Source organism: Petaurus breviceps, unplaced genomic scaffold (assembly GCF_028583685.1).
Source record: "Petaurus breviceps papuanus isolate PSGF00001 unplaced genomic scaffold, PetGlider_PUasm1.0 76, whole genome shotgun sequence".
Classification (NCBI taxonomy): Eukaryota; Metazoa; Chordata; class Mammalia; order Diprotodontia; family Petauridae; genus Petaurus; species Petaurus breviceps.
Genome location: NW_027186473.1, coordinates 24,911,838 through 24,923,778, shown reverse-complemented (window position 1 = coordinate 24,923,778; position 11,941 = coordinate 24,911,838).

Below are 11,941 nucleotides of genomic sequence, written 5' to 3'. Positions count from 1 at the left end.
ATATTTGTAATCTCTATAGGCATTGTGAATATGGCATTGCTGATACATTTGGCGACCAGGATGGGATCACAAAATGTCAGGCCTCTATTTGGAAGCAGTGGGGCTTTAGAGGGAGAAATGGCTATTCCAGGATGGGAGGATTTGCCTTATTCCTCTCTAGCCAGAGAATGGGCTAAAAGCACAGGGCCCTGTGAAAACTGGGAACCAAGGCTAAGAGAGGGAGAACCTGGAGATTTGGAAAGATGTTTGAAAGCAATACCCATAGAACCAGGCAAAGAACTGGCAGGAGTGTGCAGGAGAGGCTGGGTGCTGCTAACAAGTTATCGCCTTATGTGTAAAACTAGGGATAAGTTGCTGACGGAAAGAGCTAGGATGGCTAGGGATTCAGCTGGTTTGCCTGAGGATTTTTCTGTGTCACAGTACTCAGAAGAGCAAACTGGAGGGAACCATGTGGTCCAGGAGCAAGCTACTGTTCATGTAGCTAAAAGGAAGCAAAAAACTAGCCGAAGGAATGTGCATGCAGCTTTTGTACAGGCTGGGCAGAGTTGCCCTGACAGCTTCCAGCTCAGAATGTGAAGTTTTTGGGTATACAATGGAACAAGGGGCTAAGGGAGATTCTTCCTCGAGCCCGACAAAAGATTCAGGATTTTCCTACCCCTACCAATAAGAAGGAGGCCCAAAAGTTCATAGGATAGTTCAAGTGAATATCGTTCCTTGTAAAACAATGCCACTTGTAAAAACTGACCCTCCTTCCAAAATAACTGTCACAGGAACTGAAGGATTTGGTTCTACTGATAGAATAAAATCAGGAGCTAAAGTATGGGTAAAACGGAAGCCAGATGATGTTCCAAAGGCTGCAGAGATTATAGCATATGGGAAGGATAACACTGTAACTATTGTTTATTCTGGAGAAGATGATTACAAAATTGTACCCTTAAATCATTTATTCTACCGTGAGTGAGGCTACAATAGTCTGGTTATTGTTCTTGATTTTTTGTTTGTTCACCTTGTTTGTTAGATTTGTTTCCACAGGCTTGGTACCCTCCATCTGTAGATGCCTGATAGCTTAAGCTGGATGTCACCCCCTGTCTGCAACTGTGATGTGTCACCCTTGGACCTGGCATCAAGCATATTAAGAACTGACCTCTCAAATGGGACCCCTAAGGACAGGGACAGCTCTACATCCAATTTCAGCAGCAAGTAGCCATAGAAGAAGAGATCTTCACCCCTTACCACAAGATTTTGGGACCCCATTTGTTTGGGGTGGGGGGAATGATGGGGAGCTTGTGCTCAAGCCCCACCCTAAAATATGGTTTTTTGTGTTTATTGTGTGCTATTCTTGTTATATTGTTGTGAAATTTTGTTGACACCAGTTATTCCTACTGTATTTTTGCCAAGTAAGGGACATGAAAGATCTTGGGGCCGAATGTAAGGGTTATGGGATTTAAAGATCTCCCATGCCCCATGGACGTGCTGACATAGCAAGAAAAAAAAAAAGCCAAGCTAACGGTCCTGTGGTTGGCAGTTGGAGGCAGTTGCCTTTTTTTTTTTTTTTTGAGTTAGGACTCCTGCTGAGCACTGCCAGGGGCCGGAGCTGCTGGGAGCGCTCTTCCCGGACGCTGGGTTGTTGCTGTGAGTGGGGAGAGGAGGACCTTTGCCTGAGGTAGCCTGTTCTGTTTTAAAGGCTTGAAAATGTGGGTGCTTTCTACTTTATCTACCTGTGCCAATGTCATAACTACTCTGATGGCTTTCACTTTCTGGTTTTGGGACTCAGTCTTTTGGTATCTTAATAAATTTTCTAGTTTATTTCCCCAAATGGTAAACCTGATGTATTTTGTGATGGATAATTATATCAGCATATTTGTAATCTCTATAGGCATTGTGAATATGGCATTGCTGATACAACAAGTAATACCTAAATGTTCATTTGTCAGTTCTGGTTTAGGAGGGATTCTTTTGGAGGTATGTGTTGCATATCTAATGATAGCTTCCAAGGTCTGTTCTAGCTCTCAGACTCTGGAAATGTGCATAAAGCTTCATATACCTACCTACATACACACACAAACATATGTGTATGTATTCATATACAAATAAATATATGAATATGCATCTAACTAGCTATGTAGTATATACACATAGCAACTTACATATGTATGTGCTGATCCACATGCTACCTCTAATTTAACACCCTGATGCAGGATTCCTTATAAGAACCTTTAGCAAATCAGCATGCTACTATATTGAAATATCATTGGGTTGAATTGTGTAATGTTTTATTACAAAGACTAAAATTATTATATATTTCATAAAAACAATTTATGTAAATTATGATAATACTATTAGATATGTAAATACAGTAATTTAGACATTTCAATGAAACTGTTACATTTCATCTCTGTGTAAATTCCTTCCAGCAATGTAGATTGCAAACCATCTATTCTTTTTTTTTCTGTGTGACTTTTGTTTGTGTATATATAAATCCTTCACGTTGGCTCCATCCAACATGCTAGGAACCTTCCTTTTATTATCTTGATATTACATGCATATTAATGAAGCCATAGACTACCCTTTTTAGTCACTACAATGAATTCATTACTTTTTTTCTTTTTTTGGATGGGGGAAGGCAAGGCAATTGGGATGAAGTGACTTGTACAGCTAGTAAGTATGTCAGATGTCTGAGGCCAGATTTGAACTCAGGTCTTCCTGACTCCAGGGCTAGTGCTCTGTTCAATGTGCCACCTAGCTGCCCCTGAATTCATTACTTTCACTTCACAATCAACCCACTCCTGTTTCTGTTATATGTTGCTCTCATGAGATTTTTGCCATTTCATTATATAATTCTTAGTTAGTTGTATGTGTGAATATATTCTCACCTACAAAGCTCTTCTTCATTGTTCATTGGGTGAACTGCAACTTTAATTCTTCATAAACTCTGTTATTCTTCACCACAGATATCATTCCCCACTCTCCAGCATCTTTTACCTTTCCAGTGTCAGCCTTATCATACAAGAAATACCGCAAGCCCTGCAACCCTTTCCTCTGATTGGTGAATATGTCTCTGCCTACCGCTTCATGAGGTTCCTAACGCCATCTCTGCTCCAATTCTGACTTTACATATTCTTCTACATTTTCCCCAGCTTTTCTTAGCCCTCAGCTCCTTTTTATGCGTTGTATTCACCCATGAGAATATAAGTTCTTTGTGGGTAGGGATATTTATTTTTGTTTGTGATTGTATTCACAGCACTTAGTCCAGAATAGTATATATTAAATAAAATGTTAATATATGCTTTATCTATGTGTCTAACTCTATACATATATATATATACATATAGAGATAGATAGAAACATAGATAGACAGACAGAGAGACAGACAGATAGATAGATAGATAGATAGATAGATAGATAGATAGATAGACAGACAGACAAATAGACACAGCCATACAACATCACCAGAAAAAAAGATTCTTTAAAAAGATGAGACTTTTTTCAGAAGAAGATTGGAGTCATTAAAAACACTGCACAATCCCCCAAAGTTAATTCAGTCCATATTCCTCCACGTATTCAATTTCGTGCCTCACTCATTGTCCACCATCCTTCAGTTTTCCAAGATTTATCAGTACATGGGCCATAATTATCAGTTGCTCATCTAACCATAGAACAAAGACTGGATAATACACATTCCTCCCCCATTTGTTTTATTTTTTCCATATATATGTATATGTGTGTGTATACACATGTATATAATTAGAGCAAATTCTTCTGCAAGATTAAAGATCTTTTAAACGTCATGAGATGATAAGTTAAATTGTGTATGTACATGTGCTCACTTTTCAGCCCTACAAATAATTCTATAACTTGGGGCGGTCCACACAGTGCCATAGAAAAAGAAGAATGTTTGGAAATTTTATCACCAATAAGTGATTCCTTTTCCATATAGCTACTTGGTGGGGCCATCTTACTTTAAAATGGCAAATACGCCTAGTTGTATGCTTTTCTTAATACTCAGAGGGTCATCTAAGACTGATATCTATGTTATCATATCAAGGGATTCATATGATTTTGTCATACACATGAGAGAAACTATTGTTGGGAGTGAGTCTTTATGTCATATTTTGATCTGCTGAATTTTATGGATATATTTATCTCTACAACATTTATTTTTTTCCTGTATCCTACTTTCCACTTTCCTAGAGAGATATCATAAAAAAAAATGATTTTTTAAAAGAAAAAGAGGAAGAAAATTTAAAAAATCAGCAAATAAAAACCCCTGACAATATGTGCAATATTCCATATCTGTGCATCCCTCCCCCCCTTACCTTTACAAAGGATTTGGAGAAAGTGTCATATATCTTTTTCTTGTGGGGGCCATTTAAACTTGTTCTTAGTGATTTTGTAATATTCATTTTTATTTGTATTATGGTGGTTATTCCACTTGCAATGCATATTGCAAATGGAAAATCATTATGAATATTGTTATCTCAATTTCAATTACTTTATTTTTATCAGTTCATGTCTCTCCATGTTTTTCTTTTTATATCATATTACTCATTTCTTACAGTACAATTATTTTTGTTATAGTTATTAATCACAATTTGTTTAGCCATTCCCCAATTAATGAATATATACTTTATTTTCAATTGGTTGATACTATAAAAGTGTTGCAACAAATCTTTTGCTATATATTTTTAATAAATATAAATATGTTGGTGTATATCATTGACTTACTTTAGGTATATGTATAGCAATGGATTCTCTAGGTAAAGTGTAAGAGAAATTCTTTAATTTTTTAGGTTCTCATATATCTTTTATTTTCTGTGACTCAAATAGTGTGTCTGAAGGTTAGCACAACTTTATTGAAGGAATTCATCTTCAGGAAATACAATAATTTGCAAACCTTTAGTTACCAAAAGATAGAGCTCATTCCCTGAGAGAATGGAATTATTCCAAGAAGGCACTAGGTTGGGATATGTAGAGAAATAGAAGAGCCCAATCCCATTTAAGAAGTAGAATTGAAGAATCAAATATTTCTCTACTATTGAGCTTTCCTCTTTTTTTTTTTAGCAAAAGACTCAATGGCTAAAAAAGCTATGTTTAAAATCAACATTTGGTCTAAGTTCAAATCCCACTTACTCACACTTGCTAAGTCATCCTGGGTAAATCACTTAACCTCAGACAGAGGGCTTTCATTTATCTAATGATTCTTTTTTAAAATTTATTTTTAGTTTTCAACATTCATTTCCCAAAGATTTTGAGTTGCAGATTTTCTTCCCACTCTCCTCTACCCTCTACCCCAGTTTGGCAAGGATACTGAATACCACTTCCCCCAATCTGCACTCTGTTAAATCCCCCCCCCCCAAAATCTTCCCCTTACTTTTTTGTAGGGCAAAATGGATTTCTATACCCCATTGCCTGTATATCTTATTTCCCGGTTGAATGTAATAAATAAATAAGCTTTTTTTTTTAACAATTGTTTTTAAAACATTGATTTCTAGAATCTTTTCCGTCTTCCCTCCTCACCCACACCCAATGGGAAGACAAACAATGCAATATAGGTTGTACATGTGTAGTTATGCAAAACATTTCCATAGTAGTTATATTGTGAAAGACTTAACTATATTTCCCTCCATCTTATCCCGCCCCCCATTTATTCTATTTTCTCTTTGACCTTGTCCATTTTTGAAAGTGTTTGCATCTAACTACCCACTCACCCAATCTTCCCTCCCTTCTATCACCCCTCCCCTCCCTTATCCCCTTCCTCCCTACTTTCCTGTAGGGTAAGATACCCAGCTAAGTGTGTATGTTATTCCCTACTTAAGCCAAATCCAATGTAAGGTTGACTCATTCACTTTCACCTTCCTACTCTTACCTTCCATTGTAACACCCTTCTCCTGCCTCCTTTATGTGAGATAATCCATCATATTATACTATCTCTCTCCCTCTTCTTCCCCCAATATATTACTCTCACCTTTTAATTTTATATTTTGATATTATCCCTTCACATTCAACTCACCCTGTATCCTTTGTCTATGTAAACATGCACACACACATATATATACACATACATACACATATACCCACCTATACATACATATATATGTATACATACACACATATATATACATATATAAACATATACATATATAATTCCTTCAACTATCCTCATACTGAGATAGGTCTCATGAGTTACATATATCATCTTTCTATTTAGGAAAGTAAACACTTCGACTTTAATAAGTTCCCAATGATATTTTTTATATTTACCTTTTCATGCTTCTCTTGCTTCTTGTATTTGAAAGTCAAATTTTCTGTTCAGCTTTGGTTTTTCATCAAAAATGCTTGAAAGTCCTCTATTTCATTGAATATCCATATTTTCCCCTGAAATATTATACTCAGTTTTGCTGGATAGGTTATTCTTGGTTTTAATCCTAGCTCCTTTGACCTCTAGAATATCATATTCCAAACTCTTCAAATGTTTAATGTAGAAGCTGTTAGATCTTGTGTTATCCTGATTATGTTTCCACAATACTCAAATTTCTTCTTCCTAACTGTTTGTAATATTTTCTTCTTGACCTGGGAACTCTAGAATTTGGATATAATATCCCTAGGAGTTTTCTTTCTGGGATCATTTTGAAGAGGTGATCAATGAATTCTTTCAATTTCTATTTTGCCTTCTATTTCTAGAATATCAGGACAATTTTACTTGATAATTTCTCAAAATAGTATGTCTAGGCTCTTTTTTTGATCATGGCTTTCAGGTAGTCCAATAATTTTTAAATTATTTCTCCTGGATCTATTTTTCAGGTCAGTGGTTTTTCCAATTAGATATTTCACATTGCTTCAATGAAAAAAAATTGTTTGGATCTGTTTTATAGAATCTTGATTCTCAAAAAGTCATTAGCTTCCATTTGTTCTGATCTAATACCAAGGTAGGTAGATTAAATGGTTTCTTAGGTCCCTTTCAGCTCAAAACTAATGATTCCCTCTCTCTCCACACAGACTCAGTGTGTGTGTGAGTGTGTGTGTATTTGTGCATATATGTATATACACACATATATACACATACATATATTTATATAAAATTTACTTACTACTTATATATGTAGATATCTATCTATACACATATGTGCATGCATGTATAATTTACTTACAATATTTATTGAATTTACTTTACTACTTGTGTTACTTTTTTCCCCAATCCCAATATTATATGTTTCTTAAGGGCAGGGCCTGTTTTAATTTTTGTCTTTGTATTATTACTACTTAGAACAGTGTTAAATCATAGCAGTCAATTAAATTATCCTATGAATATTTTTACATATTTTCCATTTTTGCATATATGTCATTGGCCTCTCCAATTTCATCCTCTGATACCTTAATATAATTTTGCTTAGTTGAGTCACTTACCAAGTCTTCTGTATTTCCCTCTAAAGCACTTTGAAGTTTTGTGAGGCTCATGGTGCTGATCATCAGCCATTCTACTCCACAAGCTTTTACAAGACAGTTTGTGTTCTAAATCTTCCTGTGCTGCTATAACTTACCCCTTTGGCATGGACGTCAAATGTTTGCTTGCTGTCTGAGGTAGTTTCTGGTTTCTTATGATCTCTTCATTGTGGTGATCAATTTATAGCAGGTAAATTTCCTTAGGAAATGGTGATACTCTGCATCAAAGTCTGCTTTTTAATCTACTTCTCATTTTTTTATTGCCAACAACTTGTTTAAATAGATCAAGTTGGAGCTGGCTCAATTTTATCAAATCACCTCATTTTATGCTTTCTTTTAATTCGATATTGATTTTTATCTTTGCTTTATCAAGTTGATTATCTGGTTATACACAGATGGCTGATTTTAAAATTACTCCCACATCAGTAACCAGTTGTTTCTTGTCAATTAAAATATATCAAATTTTATTTTTGTGTATGTGTGTGTGTGTGTGTGTGTGTGTGTGTGAGATAAAATCTTAATACAAAGCTCTGCCCCTGCCACTCTTCATAAGAATCTTTTTTTGGCTCCTTGTTGCACCTAGGATACAATGTAAGCTCCTCAGTTTGGCACTTAAAACTCTTTGCTTTCTGTTTCAAGCCTACCTTTCCTGAATATTTTCTCATTAATTCCTTTTCCTCAGTATGTTCAAGTCAGACTGGATTCCCTGCTATTCCTTGAATTTGGCCTTCCAACTCCTTGTATAGCCTTTATACATCTATACTCTGCCTAGAACAAACTTTTTTCCTAGCTGTGCCTCTTAGGATCCCTGGCTTCTTTCAATAATTTGTTTGGGGGCCCTCCTGGCTCAGACAGAAAGTAAACAGTAGAGACTGTTTCTCTTTTGGCCAGCAACCATGAGGGTCTTCCCCTCTTAGTTTCATTCTTTTTTTTAAAGGGGCCATCCCTTGACTCACTTCTTAAAGAGGTCTATTCACTGAATGGGCATTTCCTCACTCAAATGACAACCTGAAAGACCTTAGCTTAAAAGTGTCAAGGTCTCCCATTGCATCTTGGACCATCTCCAGTTATCTTGATGAATATCTGGCTACTGGACCCAGATGACCCTGGAGGAGAAAGTGAGACTGATGTCTTTGCAAAGTCCTTCCTCATTCAAATAAAAATCAATTGCAAGTTGATGTCATCATCTCCATGCTTTCATGGTCCTCTTCAAGAACAAAAGATTAACCACAACTACACAACACACAAAACACAACAGAATTTCCACTCACTCTAGGAAGCTCTGTGAATTTGCTTTGTTGGTACCACTCTCTGTCCCCTAAATTGTCCCATGCTAATTAGTCTTGATTTTTCCCATAAAAATGTTAGCTCTTTGAGGATAGGATGCTTTTCATTGATAACTTTGTATTCTACTTCTTAGCATAGTGCCTTTCACATAGTAGGCATTTAATAAATGTTTGTTGCATTGAATTAGTCTTTATCTTTTGGGTACCTCTAGACTCTCTTCTTAAAGAAAATATTTGTTGGGGCGGCTAGGTGGCACAGTGAATAGAGCACTGGAGTCAGGAGGATCTGAGTTCAAACCTGGCCTCAGACACTTAACACAAAAACTAGCCATGTGACATTGGGCAAGTCACTTAACCCCAAGTGCCCTCCAAAAATAAAAAAAAAGAAAGAAAATATTTGTTATATGTGAATATGAAAATTCCGTATCATCTTGAAGACTTTTTTTTTTTACTTCTGAATCATGCTTTCCAACTTTTTTTCCCCATTGACCTTTCTTATATCCACTCTTGTACCAAACTAGTTAAATATTAGAGTGTTTGGGTCCAATACCTTTATTCAATAGGTATTGATAACTCATATCCTGTGTGAAACTTGTCCTTACACTGTTGCAGATCAACAACTCATTTGTGATTTATGGTGTTAGAAAGTCACCTGGGTGGGTGGGGTGGTTATTGAGCAATTGTGGTTTGTTCATGGTCCTACAGTGCCTGTATGCTAGAGGCATGACTTTGAGTCCAAGGCCAGTGCCTTCTTCCATATAGCAGGCTGCTAGGAAATTCTGATGTAATTTGGAAGTCATATGAACTTCCTCAGATAATTTCTTTACCTCATCTTTCATACTAGATTTTGCATCATAAGATAAAATTATTTTTACCTTGATATGTTTTTGAAAGTATTTATTGAGATCTTCAATCCTTCAAAACAATGTTTCCTGATGCTTTTCATCACAATGTAAAACTAACTCTGCCAACTACTTCAGTTTAACTCCTCAAGCAAAACCTTTGAGCCATCCTTCCACATAATTGTACAATTATTTTGCCTTCTGCTGTTTTTTTAAATAACAAGAATTTCAGAAATGATGATGCATTTCTCTAGGAACATGCTCACTAGGATGAAGGTATCAAATTTGGAGTACTAAGTATATCATGTTCACAGTTAACCTACAAAAATATTATTATTAACTATCAACTGCCTTTTTTAATAATAATAAAGTTAGCATGTACAAAGCATTATAAACATTTCCAAATTCTGCATTATTGTCATTATAAATGTTGGAAAGAAAGAAAACCATACGAGACAGTGAAATATATACATATATTTGTATAATTCATTTCATAGTTTGTCATGGCTAAAGAATTCACCAGGAGGTTAGTCCAATTATGATGAATCATTCACTCAGTACAGAGCAAGATACATTATTTTTCCAAAATCATACTTGGAATATTTCCAGGATGGTGGAATGGTCCATAGTTTTTATTCATTCTGCTAACATCTTGGTTGTGGTCCTGGAGACAACCACATGCAATGATGAACCATTAAAAAGTGCTTTCATGGAGAAAGAGAAATGTTATGTGGCAAACTCTCTGAGACTGAATTTCCTCTTTTGTAAAATGAGAATCACAATAACAATAACTTACAATAATGATGGTTAATAATAACAGCAATAATAAAAAGATCAATAATAACAATGATAATAGCATTTTTAAAGTACTTTAAGGTTTGTATATATTATCTCACTTGTTCTTGATAACTGTAGGAGTTAAGTACTCTATTAATTCTCCCCATTGTATGGATTGGGAGACTGAGGCTAGGATAGGTTAAGTCCCTTGCCTAGGATCATATAACTAGTAAGGGTCTGAGGCAGAATTTTAACTTAGTCCTCCTGATTGCAGTTCTAATGCTCTATTTACTGTGCCACCTCGTTCCGTAAGAATGGAAAACAATACCTACTGTAACTGCCTCTTCTTGTTTTTGTTGGTTGGTTGTCCTTCATTCTCGGAGAAGACCAAAATGACTTCAATATGTTAGAATCAAGTTATGGCGTGTCTGGCCCTGGCTGATCCTTGGAATGTTCTACCACAGGTCAGACATAAATAGTCCATGTGAACATTTGTGGTGGACTCTTTCAATTTGAGCTTCTTGCATTTCTTTGGAGTTACTTCAATTCTGATTTGCTTATAGAGCACCTTCTTTGATGAGAATATGCCATGCTGGGAGGTTCTTTGCCCGTGTTTCCCATGTCACACAATGATTTCCTAAGTTCTTAAGAGAGACCGTGATAGGGGCGGTTAGGTGGCACAGTGAATAGAGCACTGGCCCTGGAGTTAGGAAGACCTGAGTTAAAATCCAGCCTCAGACATTTAACACAAAAACTAGCCATGTGACCTTAGGCAAGTCACTTAACCCCAATTGCCTTCCAAAAAAGCAAAAAAATAAAAAAGAGAGAGAGAGACCCTGATACTATTCTTTTATTGCTTTTTCTGACCACCATGTGAGTTCTTACCCTATGTGAGTTGTCAGTGTTTTTGTAGAGATCAAATGATTAGTAGATTATCCAAAATATTTTCTAGTTGTCTTTAGAGTACATTTTCCAAATATACACATGTTTCTACACATGCATATAACTTTATGTGTATTAGGACTGCAATATTCTTTAGAAGAGCTATTACATTTAGAGAATATTTCAGACAAGTCTATAATACCACACAACTCTGAATTCTATCTTCTGAACTTCTATTGATGGAATATCCTTGATTGGCATTTCTACATAGTACAAATTATATTCTTAAGGATAATCCTGAGGTAAGGCCAAATATTAAACTATCTTTTGAATCATCCTCCATTTCGATACTACCTCACCAAAAAAATCCATTCTATTTTAGAGGGAAATATATTTTATTTCATTCTAACACTTAAAATTAGTATTGTAATAGAATACACTGATTAATTATTGGTCAGAGTATGTGATTATTCAGGGCAGTTCTTTCCTTAATCTTTAGTAAGGAAAAAAGGCACTGTTTTGTGTTCTTGGGAAAAAGAATCTTTCAGTAAAGAATTTTCTATCAAGGAGAATAGGGATCATCTTCTCAGACTGACATCATATGCCATTCTGTTACTGGAAATTATTAAAGGTATGATGTCTATAATTCACAGTATTAGGTAGATCTAAGTTTGAGAAGTTAAATGACTTGCCTCTGATTGCAAAGCTTGTATA